Source organism: Peromyscus leucopus, chromosome 3, assembly GCF_004664715.2.
Source record: "Peromyscus leucopus breed LL Stock chromosome 3, UCI_PerLeu_2.1, whole genome shotgun sequence".
NCBI classification, from domain to species: Eukaryota; Metazoa; Chordata; class Mammalia; order Rodentia; family Cricetidae; genus Peromyscus; species Peromyscus leucopus.
The window spans coordinates 143,077,170-143,094,455 of record NC_051065.1 but is presented as its reverse complement, the minus strand read 5'-3'; the positions used below and the strand labels follow the sequence as shown (position 1 = coordinate 143,094,455).

Below are 17,286 nucleotides of genomic sequence, written 5' to 3'. Positions count from 1 at the left end.
CCCAAAACAGACAGAGGCAGGTCCCCACCTCTGCTGATGGGCAGAGCACCACCAGGGTCAGCTCAATGTAGGCCCAGGAAATCAACTGCAGGCCAGCCCCCCAGGGCTGAGGCCAGTTCTGTGACTGCCTTGCTTAACATGTGTGCCTGCGATTAGTATCAGCTTCCCCAAGCCAGTAAGCCTAAAAGAATTCGCTGGGGAGGAACCAGTGTAGATGACTCCACCAGCCCCAGCACATGCACAGAGTTCTGCATGTCAGTATGTGAGCTTCTCAGAGAGGTCATCCCACCTGACCTGTCCCAGACTACAGTGTTCCAGTCAAGAGCAGGTGCAGGGCACTCACAGGTTCACCCAGCCCTGATCATGAAGGCAGGGGGGCCTGCCTCCCCATTTCTTAACTCCTTCTCAGCCACATCCATATTCCAGAGGTGCTATCTGTGATTGTCTCCTTAAAAAATGGTCCCCAGGGCCAAGGCATAGTCCAGTGAGCATCCACGGGCAAGAATAATCCTTTCCAGCAAAGGATGTGCAATTTTCTAAACAGCTGTGACTCAGGAGGGTAAGCAGCAGGTGGGGTGAAGGGTAAAATTGGGTACCGGTGTTCTTCACGCCCAGTTCAGTGTTAACTGTGAAAACGCCAGCTCTACCGAGGCAGGCCTCGCCTTCGAGTTGTATCCAGAGGGCTCTGGCTGCATCTGCAGCACTTCCTACCCTACCTGGCCAGCTCTCATCACAGCTCACTCCTGGGTACCACAGAGCACTATGGGACCATCCTGGCAGGAAACTAGAGCTCTAGATAGAACAGACTGTTGATAGCCACAAGTAGAAAACGTTGACACTCAGCCGGGCGGTGGTGGCACAGCCTTTAATCCCCGCACTCGGGAGGCAGAGCCAGGCGGATCTCTGTGAGTTCCAGGCCAGCCTGGGCTACCAAGTGAGCTCCAGGAAAGGCGCAAAGCTACACAGAGAAACCCTGTCTTGAAAAACCAAAAAAAAAAAGAAAAAAGAAAAAAGAAAACGTTGACACTCACCTAATCCTACACCTAACTACAGCTCTCTTTTTGCTCAAAGCACCTAGCCCAAGAGTGTCTCAATCCTTGAGGAATTGAAGTGTTGAGTAATTATTTGCTGCCTCCTAGATACTGTGACCCTGGAGCACACTGAAGCTTGATCCCTCCTCACAGCAGTGAGGAGCCAGTAATGGGGGTATGAGGGTGCAATCAGAGGAGTTAGGTATCAGAGAGAGCCTCCCGGGTCCTTTCACATGGGAAACTGACCTCCCATTTGCTTCAAACTAGCAAACATCCAGCACAGCAGGCTGAGGACCTCCCCCCAGGACCTTTTCCAATGCCTGGCCAGAGTGGGCCTTGCCCAGAATGCCAGATTGCTCACAAGACTGCATAGTCAGCTTTATCCATGTCCATCAGCACTTAGCACTGGTAGTATGGAGCCAGTAAGCTGGTCAGGAGCCATCAGTGCCACCCTAGAGGCACGATGCCGTTTCCCTAACTCACCCAGGGGCACTGGGCCACATTCCCTTCTGGACTACAGTCTCACCAAGCCCCCTTGATGAGCTCTATTAGGCTGCCAAGAGTTTATGCCTGGGGTGCAGAATGCTTTCACGGTGAACCTCTTGGCTGCAAAACATTTCTTTTCCAAAAGATACTACCAGAGAACAGGGAGAAAATAGAGCTGAATGCAAAGGCCCACTCTGCCTTTGTTCCACTTTGAAGAATGCACACAGGCCCGGATGACGCACAAAAGAAAACTGCTGTGCTCTGGGAGTGTGCTCCACCGGGGGCCAGCCAGTGCCCCAGGGAGAGGTGAGTTTGATAAACATCCAGGGCCAGTCAGCAGGCAGAGCTTCGTGCGTGCGCTGCACTCTGTGAGAGGGGCTGACTCTTCCCCACTCCCTCCAGCCTTCCAGCCACTGATGACATTTCACAGGGAGAGAAGAGCTACTGAAGCAAGGAATGAGAAAACTATAAAAGCGAACACCTTGTGGGAAGTCAAATGTCAGGTCCGCTGTGAGCTGCTTGAGAATTTTGGGAAAGCGAAATCTGTGAGTGACACAGACCGGGTCATCCTCTTCCACAGCTGGGGTTACTAGGAGATAAGGAGGACACCTGGGGTCTATGATGAATTTGTTGGACAAAGGTATGAGTGAAATCCCAGCAGGTCTGGACCAGGAGTGCCCAGCTGGCTTTGTTAAAGGCCCGTCACCCAGAATGACAGTTTTCAAAGAAACATTAAAAAAAACAGTAGTGGGGATCTAGTAGCCAATCTCTTGGCTACTTTCAAAGGGCAGAAGGAATAGGAGGAGGCAGCTCCAGGAGCCTGACGGCAACAGACACTATCTATCACAAAGCCTAGGATTCTGCTGCACAAGCTGCACCCCCCCCACGCCCCCCCACAACACACACAGCACACCAAATCTCCCCAAAACAGAGCCTGGAAGCAGCATGGGAACTTCTTACCAACGACCCTATGAACAGTGACCTGGAAAGAGAAGGGGGCTGTTCTGTCTTCCAAAGGACTGTGGGATCTGTTCCCTGGTCTATGCTCCTACCCAAGTGCAGGCAAGGACTGTGCATCTACATTGTTCCATCCCTGGGCACACACACCCTGGATGTGACCTGGCCAGTCCTGTCACCAAGAAGCATAATCTCTCCCCAACCCTAGAATGGCGTCTTGCCTTTACCAGCAGTAGATAGATTTTGTGTTGGGAGAATTTAGAGCCCAGACCTCAGTGGCTCTTACAGATTCTCGTTTCAACTGAAACACCACTAGCTTCCCTCATCATGAGAACCCTATAGTTCAGGGGAGAGAGGATCACCTGAGAACCAGTCAGCCACTGCACACATGAGTCAGGCTCTCCTGGACCCTGAGTGTCAGTGGATTGTCACCCTGTTAAGGAGCTTAGGCATGAGCAGCTAAGCTCAGAACAAAGGGCTAACCCACAGCACAGAGAACAAACAGACGCAAGTTATATGAACCCACTGAATCTTGGTGTCTTCTATTATGCTGCTTAGAAAACTGACACAAACCCCATTCAGCAAGTCTTCACAGCCACTGAGAAGAATGAGGTCATTCCGATGTGGAAAGATGGCTGAAGAATGAGTGAATCAACCCGTCTACCTGTAGACAGAGAAGATGAGCCGGCAATGGCCAGAAATTACCGTGAAAATATCCAGAAAGTGTTGCAGAGTCTGACATTCTACGTTTGATCCCAGAACTCACATAGTAGAAGGAGAAACTGACTGCTACAAAGTCTTCTCTGACCCTCACACATGTGCCCTGGTAGGAGGACACACACACACACAGACACAGTAAACAAACATGGGGGGGGGGACTTTTAATCTGTAAAGAGCACAAATCAAGTTTTATGTCCATTGTCTCTGAAGGGCAGAATTGGGGGAGACTTCTCTCCATTTCTAAAATTGATGTAATACTTAATTATTTGTTTTATTTCTGCAACAATGGTAGAAGGAGGAGGAGCTGTTGCTTTCTTTAATTTCTTTAATTCTTTCATTTCATTTTGGTTTCTTCTATAAGCCTGTGTTTCCTAAAACATCCTTTTCCCATCTCCCACCTTCTGCTTCCCAGTGCCAGTTTTCCCAAACCCCACTGCTCTGGGGAGCGTCTGTGATATCTCAGAATAAGGACCCCGCCTACCTGACAGTCAGGTCTTCCTTCTTCATCCATCTCCAGGCTTGCTACCCCCACTGCAAGCACACAGAGCCCCTTTCCTGTATCTACCCAAATCCCAGTCATCCCTCTAGGCCAGGCTCCACCTTCCCCAACAGATCTTGCTCTCAGAGAACATCATCCACCCTCCCTGATGGTCTGTCCTGTGCTAGTCTCCCTTCACTGGGGTAAGGGCTGTTTTGTGTGAGACACAGGCTGACCTGCCACAACCACCTCCAGCTTCTCTAATACTGGAGAACAGATCCAAGATGGGCAATCCCAATCATATTTGCCCCTGCCCCTCACTGCCCGGCACTGCCCCTTCCCCTGTTCCCAACCATCGCCAGCAGCAAGCCAGTAACGGCCAGTGAGGACCCATTGACTATTTAGTGACATGTCACGATTGATGTTGTAAGCATTCTGCCTCGCCACCAGCCAGGTCCACAGGCTGCATTCATCCACCTACCCATGCATCCATCCAACCATTCATAAATATATACATACATACATACATACATAATGGCTACAGATCCACACGCTGGCTGCAAACCTAATTGCCTTCCTAGGGGACCCAACAGCTCTTCTTCACTCTGGTCCCTGCAATCTCCATGTCCAATTTTTAAACAAAGCTGTTCAGATTCTCCCAGGATTAAGACAAGTGGAAAATTGCAAGCCCAGACCTCTACCTCATTTTCTCTAAAACAAAACATGTCACTCTGCATGCGCACACACCAGGAAACACACGCTCCACTCAAACCCAGCCAGTCACCCCGCAGCTCAGAGCACTTCTCTCCCCTCCCATGTCCCCTCTGTGGCCATCAGAGCCTGGGGGCTTGCAGAGACAAGATCTGTTCATCTGTCCTTGGCACCTCCACCCTTCAGCTAGTTGAAAAGTGGGTCTTACCTCAGACACCACTCTGTGGTAGCTGGCCGAAACAGAGGGAGTAGGCAGGGCTGCCAGTACTACGCTACTAAAGGGGGCACAGGTACATACGGGCCTCCCAGCTGAGTCTCAGGACAACACAACACTCCTGTCTGTGAAGACCCACATGGGCACAATGAGCCACACACATACATTCTAATAACACACGCACATGGCCACACCTGTTACAAGCTCACTCTGAGCTTACCCCTGACCAAGATCACTCCCCATATACCACCACTCTTCTTAAGGCCTTCTCCTTGGCTTTGAACCAGAAACACTACCATCATTGGGAGGGGAAGGAACATACATTATGGATGTTGCCAGCAACATGTGTATGTACCCCATGATAGGAGACAGTGTACTCACAATACAGACCACTACCCACCAGAGCTCCAGGGGGGGGGGGTCAGGGTTTTGTTTGTTTGTTTGTTTCCAGACAGTTTCTCTGCGTGACAGCCTGAGACCAGGCTCCCAAGTGCCGGAATTAAAGGTGTGTGCCTCCGCCTCCCTTCCCCTCCGCCTCCGCCTCCTCCACCGCCACCACCTCAGTCTTGTCTTTTTAACCTAGAGAATTGCCATTTTTCTTTCTATGGTTTCTATTTCTTGGTTTTATCTTTTGAGACAAGGTCTCCTTATGTAGCCTTGGCTGGCCTGGAACTTGCTATGTAGACTAGACTGGCCTTGAACTCACAGAGATCCACCTACCTCTGCCTTAAGTGCTTAAAGGTGTTTAAAGGTATGTGCCACCACACCCAGCTTGGGAATTTCATTTTTTTTCAAATCTGCACAAAGTTGCTTTAGGAGTTACCAAACCAAAGCCAACGCCTCACCAGGATCCTGCCCAGAGATCACAGGCCCTCCAGGAATCCTGCAGCGACAGACATGTCTCCCCAGCAAGTAAGATGTCTCCCATCTTGACCCTTTCAAGATCCCCTGCTTCTTCTCCACCTGCTGCACCCACAAGATCAAATGATTTAGCAAAGATTGGCCACTGAGGGCAGAGATAGATGGTGACAAGGTTCAGAGAGTATCAGAGCAAAAGTCACTCCCAGACACTCACTGTGAGACGGAAGGGTGTTACAGACTCAAAAGCACACACAGATGAACCCAGGGAAGACCAAACCCCAAAGGCTACATCTGGCCCCAGAGCACACACTGAGCCCTCAGGACACCAGGCTCGTGTGGCCAGAAGGAACTCCTGCATGTCCTCCTGTTCCACAGCCCAGCCCAGTTCTGCCTGGGTCTTTGGTTTGTGTTGGTTTAGAAGTCAAACCACACCTAGGCTGGTGTTCTCGCCTCATTAGCTGTGGCCACAGCCTAAGCTGAAGTTATGAGGCTGTAGACACTGGCCATGAGTCTCGGCCCTACGCTGCAGATGAGGGTTGCTGATCAGAAAGTGGGGGTGCTAGCTTTCCTAGCACACGTGAGGCCCGGGGTTCCATTCCCAGAACAGAATTTTAAAAGAATAAGAAATTAGCAGTACCGTGTAAGCAGAGCTCAAATATAAGATCCAGAGCTCAAATATAAGATCCATGAGAAGGGAAGAAAGGGCAATTCAACAGGCCAGAAGGAAGGCGAGGGACAGGCCACAGTCTACACATGCAGCCATCTCTGTAAACAATCTCTGTCCTCCGTCAGAAATCAGAGCAGCAGGTTACTCATTAACTTTCTGCCTTTCCTCCTCCACCTTCCTCTAGGCCAGCAGCAAGGAGCTTTAGAGGAGAGGGAATTAGGAAGGCCTGGGTCTGGAAGCCTAACCCAGACAGCAATAGTGTTCACCTTGAAAACCACCTAGGCAAGAACTAGAAGGAACCTTACTTAATACCCAGTCCCCCATCCCAAAGAAAGCAATTACTTTGCAAAGGTCACCTTCCATGAGAGGCAGGAGCCAGGATCTGACCCCTCCCCAAGTTGGACATCATTCCAGATGCTCACAAGCAGGACAAGAAACGGCAAGGCCAAAGCCCCAGAGGCCACAGCCATCAGTCAGGACAAACTTCCTGTCTGCCAAGCCTTTCGTATTGTCTCTCTCAGCACATCCACACAGATGTGCAGGAGTCACCTGGCTGGGAAAGGTGTGACGTCAGAGGCTGTCTGTCTGCCCAAGGTGATGCAGGCCTCTTGGGAAGCTCCCACCCACATGCAGCCTGTGAGGCCCAACAGGAACAGGGCCAACAGGGTCTGGGATGGGGAAGAAGGCACTGTGCCCAGGAAAACCGTCCCCTTGTCCCTGGGTCCTTCCCTACAACACAACAGAATCATAGACAGGTCCCCAAACCCCAAAGCTTCGAGAATAAGAGCAAGCACCCACACCGATGCAGGCCCAGGGAGGAGGGGGAAAGACTTAAAAATGGGAGCACACACCTTTAATTTCAGCACTCAGGAGGCAGAGGCAGATGGGTCTCTGGGAGTTCAAGGCCAGCCTGGTTGAGTTCCAGGTCAGCCAGGGCTATGTAAGGAGATGCTATCTCAAAAAAAAAAAAAAAAAAAAAAAAAAAAAGGAGCTTGTGTTTTTAGGTGTAAATAGGTTTGGGAGAGTCCTGCAAGGATTCCCAGGTACTCTTAAGAAAAGACCAAAAAAGGGGGGGAGGGGTTGGGGATTTAGCTCAAGGCCCAGCGTTTGGTCCTCAGGGAGGGAGGGAGGGAGGGAGAGAGAGAGAGAGAGAGAGAGAGAGAGAGAGAGAGAGAGAGAGAGAGAGAAAGAGAGAAAGAAAGAAAGAGAGAAAAGACCTAGGTCTGTTGATGGTGAGGCAGAATAAATACCTGGACTGCTCCCTGCTCTATCTCCCACAAGAAACAGAATCTTGGCCACTGCTCCTGTAAAATCCTACCTCTTGGGACTGTTACGAATGTTAAATGAGACATAAGTCACTGTTAAAGAGAACCATGTTAAATCCATGGTGGACACACGGAAAGGGCCTAGACCTGGGGCTAAATGCTGACAAATTACAAACACAGACAATCTAAGTTCAATACGCAAAACCTGCCAGGACAAGAGGCTCTTGGGCCACTTAACAGTCTTTTTTAGAACTCACAGACAGGGAATCTTCTGGCAAAAATAAGCCACCAGACATGCACCATCAAAGCCCTTCCTTCTCTCTCCACCAACCACACTTCAGGGTTCACAGAAGGCAAGAGATTTACAAGTCACCCAGCAGGGAGAAGCCACGGGATAAGATGCACATAAATTAAAACATAAAATGACCCAGGTCTGTAAGCGGCTCCCACAGGGAACCTGAATCAGCACCATCCTCTCCACTGCTGCCTGCAGCTTCTGGCAGACGAGCTCGGCAGGGGCCCGGAGAGTCCTGGGAACGGAGACACTGCATCAGCAGGATCCAGGAGCCTGGAGGAGCAGAGGTGAGGACTCTGATGCTGGGAGAGGAGAGCAGCACCAGGGGCTGGCCAGAGGTTCCCATAGCAGCTTTCTAGCCTGCCTGTGGGAAAGCCCTCCAGCCAGGCTCCCCAGTCTACTGGAGAAGGAAGGAAATAGGGAGCTATCCGCTCCTCCTGCTTCCTTAGGCCTCCAGAGCACCCTCTTCCGATCCCAAAATCTAATTCAAAGTCAAGAGCCAGAGCACAGGGGAGGGCTAGAAAATGTCAGTATCCTGATCCAGGCCCCGCCCCCAGTTAAAGAAGACCAACTTTGCACCTGTATTCACAGCACGTGGGAGGCTGAGGCAGGAAGACTATGAACTCAAGCCCTGAGCTGCATAGTAATTTCTAGGCCAGTCCCAGCTACACAGTGAAACCATGACACACACACACACACACACACACACACACACACACACACACACACACCACAGGTGGGGGGGGGAGTCTAGAGAGATGACTCATAGATAAAAAGTGCTTGTCAGGCAGGCATTGACAACCTGAGTTCAGTCCTCAGAACTCCAATAAAAAAGCTAGAGACAGGAATTTCTGCCATCCCAGCACTCGTAAAGTGGAGACAGCAGAGTCAGCTAGAAGGCCACCTACGCGGTACAGCAGTTGAAACAAGAGAGACCTTGCCTCAAAACAAGGAGGGAGGAGAGAACTGAATTCCAAAATTGTGTCCTCTGACCTCCACACCCATGCTGTGGCACACACACATACACACATACACACACACACACACACACACACACACACACACACACACACACACCAGTAAATGTTAAAAGCTGACTTCAGACAGGTTAATAAGAAAGACCTTAGCACACAGTGAACCCGGACTGAAAACTGACCTGGTTTCCTTGTGTTTCTTGGACACACCTTGGCCCCAGGATGCTCCTGCAGGAACACGAAAACTTAAGTCATCACTTTGCTGTGAAGCCACACAATTCTGCAGGGTAAATTCTGTACAGCAATGGCCACTCCGCAGGGCAGCAGTCTCCTACCCCCTCACCCAACAACTAGCAAAAGCCAGGAATGGTCAACAGGTTCCAGCTGTGGTGCCAATCCCACTTAGCTGGTGGTGGGTGCCTAAAGCATTATGAGCACAACCCGAGCCCTAGCTCAGCAGGAAAGGCAGATGCAATTGATTAGTAATGTCTGCTCTAGGCAGTTTTGTAGGTAACACTATCCATGCCATATATTTGCCATCCCTGGGACAGACGGTGAGACTAAAGACGAAATCCAAAATTTCAGTATTTACAGTTTTCACCAACATATAAAAGTCTGTAACTTTCTTGGGGTGTAAGCTTGGTTTCCGTACACCATCTGGCTGACAGGAAGGAACTGTGTTCTTCCCATCTCCTTCACACCCACAGTAACAGTAGTGAGGCTGTAACAAGTTGGTGGAAAACAGTCAACAAGTGAAAGAGAAACCGCAGCAAACATTGGGGACAGTCAGCTTGGGACATGAGGAGAGACACAGGAAACATCTGACTCCCCACGGAAACATGACTCCGGAGAAGACTGGGCCTGTGTACAGATATTGCTGTGGGTGCAAAGTTGGGATTCCAGAAGATAGAAGGCTCATTTCTTGTGAATGTCAGGGAGCTACACTGAGCTTGGTCTATGCCTCTGAGCCATAAGTACAATGGGGACATCAAAGGCCGTTAGAAGCCATATCCTAAAGACACTTAGAAACTAGTCAGAAAAAAAAAAAAAAATGAAACCCAATGGAGACAGCATAGGGATCAGATCCCAATCTAGTGGCGGTCTCCAGGCATGCTTCCTTCATGACTTCACCCAATCAATTCTTTTAAGGTTTATGTATATGTTTATGTATGTGTGTATGCCCTGTTTGTTTTTATTTACGGGAAGGTGGAATGTGTATGCAGAGGCCAGAGGAGGACGGCTGGATCCTCTGGAGCTGTGAGCCACCTGATGTGGGTATTGGCTAGAAACCAAAGAGAGGTCCCCTGGGAGAGCGTCAAGCACTCACCCACTGGGCCATCTCTCCAGGCTCCCACCCAGTCCATGTCAGGCAAGACAGAGAGCCAAGAAAACCATGGGGACATGAGGAGGAGGAGCCCCTCACCCAAGAATCTGGTTAAAAACTCTCACCAGCAGAGAAGCAAGAATTCCAGGGCCACTAATAACTGCTCAAGGCCCTTCTCCCTTCCCAGATGTATCCTTCCATTTTCTAGGAACCTGACCAGAAATCTTATTTGCAGGGAAAGGACATGCACTAAATAAACTCCTTGTGCAACTTTGGTGGCTCCTGATTTTACCTTATCAAATTACAATTCCATCCATGGCCTCTCCAGAGCCACACTCTATAACCTCACATCAAAACAGACAGAAGGGATGGAGAGACGGCTCAGGGGACAAAATCATGATGACCTGAGTTCAGTCCCCAGGAACCCAATGGTGCAAGGAGGGGACCATCTCCACTAGTTGTCCTCTGGCTTCACACTCACAGTGACATGCACGTGCCCACATACATAAACACAGACAAAATAAATGTATTATTTTGATATTTCTAATTTAAAAGGGGGTAAGGAGATTTTTTTAGGCAAGGTTTTAAAATATAATTTGACATCCATCAAAAATGTACATACATATGGCTAATGCTAACTATCTGTGACACTATTCTGAATAGCCCATAACAACAATCTCCTTTGAAGAACTCATGTTCACATTGTGTCTTTCTAAGCACCTCTCTTCCCCCTAACCCAGCATTTCTCAACCTGTGGGTCATATATCAGATACTACAGTTATAAAACAGTAATGAAATAATTTTATGGTTGGGGTCACTACAACATGAGGAACTGTATTAAAGGGTCACGGCATTAGGAAGGTTGAGAACCACTTCCCGAACATAAAATCTCCAATTCTGCTTCATATTGTCTAGTCCTGCAATTCTTTTCTGTGTTGAAGCTACAACCCCTGGTTTGGCCTGAGTCAAAGCTCCTAAAAGATCAGGGGAATTCCGGGGGCTACTGAGGACTACAGCATGGAGCTATGTCTCCTCACCAGTGACAAATTCACGTCTGTTTTTGTTTGATTTGGTTTTGGTTTTTTGCAATGGTGAGGATGGAACCTAGGGCCTCACACATGCTAGGCATGTGCTTTACCACTGAGCCACACCCCAGCCCTCACAAATGGTCTTGATCCAATTTCTAAAGTCTCTCTGGGTCTTCTCCTCCTCACCATTCCTGGCACATGCCCAGCCATTCACCACGATTTCCATCCATTGTTAACTTCCCTGAGGCCAGTCCTGCTTCTGTGACCCCCATGCCAAAACCACAAACATCCCGGAACCACAAAAGGCTCACCAACTCGGTGCCTGCACATGGCAGGCACTCCATTTCTCATGGACAGATGGATGTATGGAATTCATTCCCTGGCTGGACAACTGAAGTCACCTCCAGTATGGCTCATCTACCTGCCAATCTCTTCATTAGCTAGCCTCCTCATGTCTCATACCTCGGCCCTGCTGAGCTAGTCATACATCGTCCTCAGGCTGCTCCCTCCTCCTCTTGGGAAAATGCAACCACTCTCCTTCAAGATTGGTGTCTCTCACCTCCTGCTGCCTAAAGTCTCTCTCCTCCATCAGGATTACTGCTCCAACTTTGAACTCTCACAATATCCCCCTCTCAGAAGCCACTCAATAACTATGCTGTCCAGGGTTGGCCTCAAGCTCTAGGTCTCCAGCCATTCTCCTACCTCAGCCTCCCAAATAGCTGGAACTATGGTACACACCACCATACCTCACTTTATACACTGAACTGTGACTTCTGTGAAACCCCCTTCCCTAACTTCCTGGCTGAATTATATGTCCAAAGAAGACAAGAACCTTTTTCCGTTTGTTTTTGTTCTTTTTGGCAGGGTCCCACTCAGTATAGGCCTGCCTGGAACTCAGAAGGTAGCTAAGGATGACCTTAAATTCCTGATCCTCTTGCCTCAGCCTCCAAAGTACTGGGATTATAGGCATACTCCACCATGCCTAGAAACTTTTATCACTTTTATTTATATATCTTCAGAACTCAGCGCAAAAATTCAATACAGAAGACAGACATTGATGTCAAATGCCTGTCACTCTAGAACTCTGGAGGCAGAGGTAGAAAGATCACAAGTTCAAGACCAGCCTGGACTATACAGCAAGACTCTGTCTCAAAAATAATAATAATAATGGTGATGATGATGATGATGAAATTCACCAAGGAATTACCTAGCAAGAGACAGGTAAAGCACAAAATGCCACAGGAGTTCCAAAGCAAAAGGTTCACTGAGGATGGTGGCTCAGAGGACTCTGAGAAGAGCTGTCCCTGCACAGGGTCTTGGAGGACAGGAAGGATGGAAACAGGAGGGGCATTCAGGAAGGTGAAACGGCAGAAACTACCGGGCAAAGAAGAAATGACCGAAGCATGTTTGAGAGAGCAGTCTGGCTGGCCCTGCGGGTTCCTGGCAGGACCAGAGTAGGAGGGGAGGCTAAACAGGCATCCTGGGGCAGAAGAGGATGGTGAGTGCCAGGTAAGAGCACCTGGATTCCCTCCACTCCCTCTTAGTCAGCACACATGACCACCTCAGCAGTCCCGGGCCTCAGTGGGAGAAGAAGAGAAGTCTTATCCTCTGTGTTCCCAGCATGTCAGTCGAGCCACCCGGCTAGGTTATAAATAACAGCCTCCACTCACTGCACACCTGCTGTGTCTGAGGCCCTGGGCTACATGCTTCACATGCATTATGTCAGGGCTCCTTCCCACAGTGGTCCTGAAAACATGGATTGTTATCCTCATTGTGGAGGCAGGAAGCCTAGGCCAGCAGAGGTGAAGGCGCTGGCCCCAGGCCTTACCTCAACCCCTCCTTCACTTCCCAGGGCCAGGTGCACTGGGGTTACAGAGCCAGGGATGAGGGAGGACACCCTGTCAGCCAGCCCAGGCCCACACGCTGTGTACCAACAAAGCAGGCTGCTTCTCCACAATGCCTGTGGAGAAGCCCAAAGGAAGCCTAAGGTAAGCACACAGCAAGAGACTAAGACTAAGCAGAATGGCAGAGGGATGGTGCCACACACCCTTACACCCAGCACTCTCAAGGCTGAGGCAGACAGATCTCTGTGAGTTCAAGTCCAGCCTGGTCTACATAATAATTTCAGGCCAGCTAGAGCTACATAGTAGAAGACTGACTCATATATATGTATATATATAAAAGAATAAGTGAAGAGCGAATAAGGAAGATAACTGGCATAGACCTGTATCCTCTGTATATGCAAACACATACACACACTTATAACACACACATATGCAACCTAAAATTAAAACAATACTAATTTAGGGGCAGGGAGAAGGGGAAGAGGAGAGGGAGAAAGATCAGCAAAAACAAATTGCATATGAAAATGTCATAATGGAACCCATTTCTTTGTATGCTAATTTAAAATAAATTAAAATTTTTTTTAATGTATAAATTGACCGGGTGCTGAGAACATGTTACACCATTAGTTTAGGAGCTGCTGGAGGAGAGGCCCTGGAGACTTTCAACCTAATGGTCCTCCAAAATGGAGAGCCAGGCAGGTCAGTAACCTGCCCAAAGGCTTCACACATGGTTGAGGAGAGGGTGCAGACTGGCTCAGGGTAGATGGAGACAGACAGGTGCACAAAGAAGCTTCCAGATCAAGCTCTACTCCTTTCTCAATGAGTTTAGTAACATTAAAGACAATTTATTCTAGTGCCATCTCCCTAACCAATAAGGCGGGTAAAAGTAACACCCAAAGACATGCAGATCAATAAAAGTATATCCAGCCTATGTGCACCAAATGCATGTGGCTGACTATAAATTACTATACGAACACTGGATCACTAGTTACTAGTATTAATGTTACATCTCTGTTCACCGATTTAAAGAGTCCTTCCAAGCAGACCAAAACCAAACAAACCAACCACTCCGTTCAGAAGCACTCCAGTTGTTGAGGGTCTTGTGCACAGTAGGTCTACAATGAGTTAGAAGAACCAAGTAACGTTTGGAGTTGTATACACCCCGAAGTCCTTCCCTCTCTTGCTCCCAGTCTAGACTCAACCACATCAGGCGCCAGGACCAGGCTGATATAGGAAGTGGTGTGACTGACTCCCGCTGCATTCCTCAGCTAACTAAATGATTCACCCGGCCCATTGTTTGATGCTCCACAATCCCTCTCCTATCTCCCCATTTCTCCAGGTAACAACACACACACACACACACCCTTCCTGGAGGCTATTCTGAGTAGAGGGGGAGCAGACAGGTATGTAGAGATCAAAGCAAGAGTTCTTTGTGCTCTCCACTAGTCCAGGAAAGCTTCCTGGAGGAGGAAATGCCTGAGTCACCCCAGGGGAGTGGAGCAGATCCAGGTCAAAAAGGCAAATTTAGTTCTCTGAACCAAAAAAGGCTAACTGCTGCATTCTTACCTAAGTGTGGAGAGTGGTTAGATCAGCCTAGCTCTGGGGAGAGCACTCTACAACAAATACAAACTTCTCCAGACTTGACAGTCATCTGGAGAAAGATGCTTTAGAGACCAGTATCCTTCATCACAAGACAGAAGTGACCCAAAACTCCAGTCCATGATATCGGCACAACTGCAATTGCCGCTGTCATAAGCTGTTGCTTGTTTGAACTTTTTTTTTTTTTCAACCACATGAAAGTTTTTTTAAAGGCCCAAACTTGCGCACACAGATGGGCTACATCTCAGATCTAGGGGTGTGCCAAAGCCCTGTCACACTGAGTACCGCTCGGCCAGCAGTAGCCCCAGGAATGGCTGGGGGTTCCAGCGGGTCTGTGGGCAGGCCCAGACGGTATCTGCTGCCCTAGGGTGAACCGTCTCCAGCCGGTCTGCCGGACCCCTGACGGTTCGGGGGTGCGGGGCGGAGGGGTCTCCCTTCCTGTGGCATCCTACGGGTCTCCCATCCCTGGGCTGGGCGTGAGGCAGCTGCGGTCCACCATCCTGCAGCCCCGCATTCCTGAGACCTCCCTGACCCGCAGCAGAGCCCCGAGGGGCGCAGTGACAGGCCCCGCACGCCCCGGCCCCTTCCAGCCCCTCCTCCGCCCCCGCCCCTCCCCCGGCCCAGCCCCCCCCCTCGAGAGTTCTGCCTCCGGGGGCACCCCCAGACGCCCCCCTGCTGGGAACCCGACAGAGGCCCAGCCCGGCCTGCCCCGTGCGGGCGCGCGCGCTGCTCACCGAGCCAAACCCCCGCAACTTCGCGCCCTCTGGAGCCCCAAATCCTGGGCCCGCCCCGGCCGCACTCACCGCGCTTGGACTCGGTGTGGCGCCCTGGCTCCGCTCCCTCCCGCACCGCCGCGGCCAGCGGAAACGGGAGGCGGGGCCGGCAGGCGGAGGGGGCGGGACCTTCCCCGGGCTGTGGGGCGGGGCTAGGAAGGGGCGGGGTGGGAGAGGCGGAGATTACTAGGGCCAGCAGTCCGAGCCGTGGACCCGGCTGCCCCGTTGCAAGGGAGAGCCGGACTGAGCGAGTCCAAGGGCGGTACCGGAGCCCCATCCACTCGGGCCCTGTGCCCCGCATAAGCGATGGAGGGAGGACTGTGCCACTTTCCTATCGGGGTTCCCGAAGCCTCCCTCTGCACCCTGATTCCCAGTTCGCCTGTTCCCCCAAGGTGGCACTACTGCGCCTGTTGCCTGCGACGATCTGCCCTGGTCGCACCCGCCCGGGGTTGGGCGGAGGGAGGGGCGGGGCTAGAAAGGTGGCGCTCCTGGGCTGGGCGCCCACACACGCTACCCCAAGGCTGCGGGACCAGGGTCTCAGCTTTCCAGCTCGTGCCCGGCTGTGTGGCCTCACCACCCCCACCCCGCACCTAAGGCATTCTTGTTCGGTATTTCAGGAGGACTATTTGAGGTGTTGACAACGCGGGTGTGAATTAGATACTGCCCTGAGATACTGTTAGAGGAGCCACTGCCTCCGCTTGAGCTAGAGCCTCCAAGTGTTAGTAAAGGGCACTCGGGGCCGGGAGGGGCCAAGCTGAAGTAGGAGATACTGGTTTGGCATCTCTGGCTTACCTTCCATCAGGCGCGGATTCATGTAACACCTAGTCTAAACTTGTTTCTGAAGTGGCCACTAAAACCCTCACCTCTCTTTGTCCTTATTGTCACGGAAAGTGCTCTGTCCTCATAAGAGCACTGAAATCTCAGAAGAAGAAAAAAATTATTAGACAGATCTCACTGTGTGGCTCTGGCTGACCTGGAACTCACCATGTAGAACAGGCTGTCCAGGACTTCACTGTGTGAACCACCCACACTGATCTACAGCTCAGAGACCCTCCTGCCTCTGATTCCTGAGTGCAGGGATTAAAGGCATCTCACCACACCCAGCAGAAGACATGCTAGCACTGTAGGCGCAGGCCACCACATCCAGCTTGAGACAAAATGTTTAAATTGCAAGAATTTCCCTTGCATTCCCCTAGCTACCTGGCAGTTTTCACTCATCTCCTGGGCTACCTCCCTTAGACTTGTTTGTTTCTCGGTTGGATTCAATCCATAATCCAGCCCCCTGGGACTCTCATTTCCCAACCAGAGAAACAGCCTCCTCTCTTCCTTCAAAACCTCATTCAAACCCAACCCCTGGCATGAAGTCTTACCAGCTGACCACCACATGGAGTCAGCTCTGTCCACTTTGCAGAAGAGGAGGTACGGAGAAGAGGAGCCTGGTAGCTACTGGGGGACTCAGACAAAGCAGCCAGGTGAGGTAGCAAGCTCCCAGTTTTAGAGCCAAACAGATATGGCTGATCCTGCCTGCCTCTTCTAAGCAGCTCTAGGCCACCCGCTCCTCACCAGGGAAAGGGGTCCCACCAAGGGCACTCCTGCAGGCTTAGGATATGAGAGGCATCTAAGGTAATGAAGATGGATTCTGGTGAGCGTTAGTTTCTTCCCTTCCTCAAGGAACACGGGCAGATCTGAAATCTTGGAATTATGGAGAATCTTGAGAGTATCTTGAGAGAATCTTGAGAGTGGGGCGAGCAGTAACCCAAGCTGCTCGCCCCACTTTGACACACCCAGAGATAGGGGTGTTGAGAGGGGCAGAGCTCCCAGGAAAATGCTGCTGGAAAAGCTGGAAAGAAGAAGGGATGATTCAGCACAAAGAACCAAAGTGACTTGTGGTCTTTGTGATGAACAACTGTGATCATGTCCATTAGGGGGAAAACTCAAATGAGCCTCATGATGAGGCCAGAGGCTTTTGGAGAGAGAACTCCAAAAAATCATGAGATGCCAGGCTTCTGAAGACTTCCATTGCATTCCAGAAAAGTGCCGAAAGAATAACTGTTTATTG

The 17,286-nt window shown here is 50.5% G+C and overlaps 1 protein-coding gene across 6 annotated transcripts in view; it reads right to left on the bottom strand.

The window, feature by feature from the left end:
• The window catches only part of Tspan9 (tetraspanin 9), a 180,664-nt gene extending 165,321 nt beyond the window's left edge, over positions 1–15,343 (bottom strand). For 2 of the 6 annotated variants that reach the window (XM_037204119.1, XM_037204117.1), the window contains exons 1-2: positions 15,258–15,343; positions 8,842–8,887 (exon numbers count right to left, since the gene is read on the bottom strand). The gene's annotated coding sequence lies outside the window, so the exon portion shown is untranslated. Of the gene's footprint in view, positions 1–8,841; positions 8,888–15,188 lie in introns of all 6 variants that reach the window. The other 4 variants (XM_037204120.1, XM_037204118.1, XM_028881529.2 and 1 more) reach the window with 3 other exon arrangements.
• Positions 15,344–17,286: the final 1,943 nt, after the last annotated feature.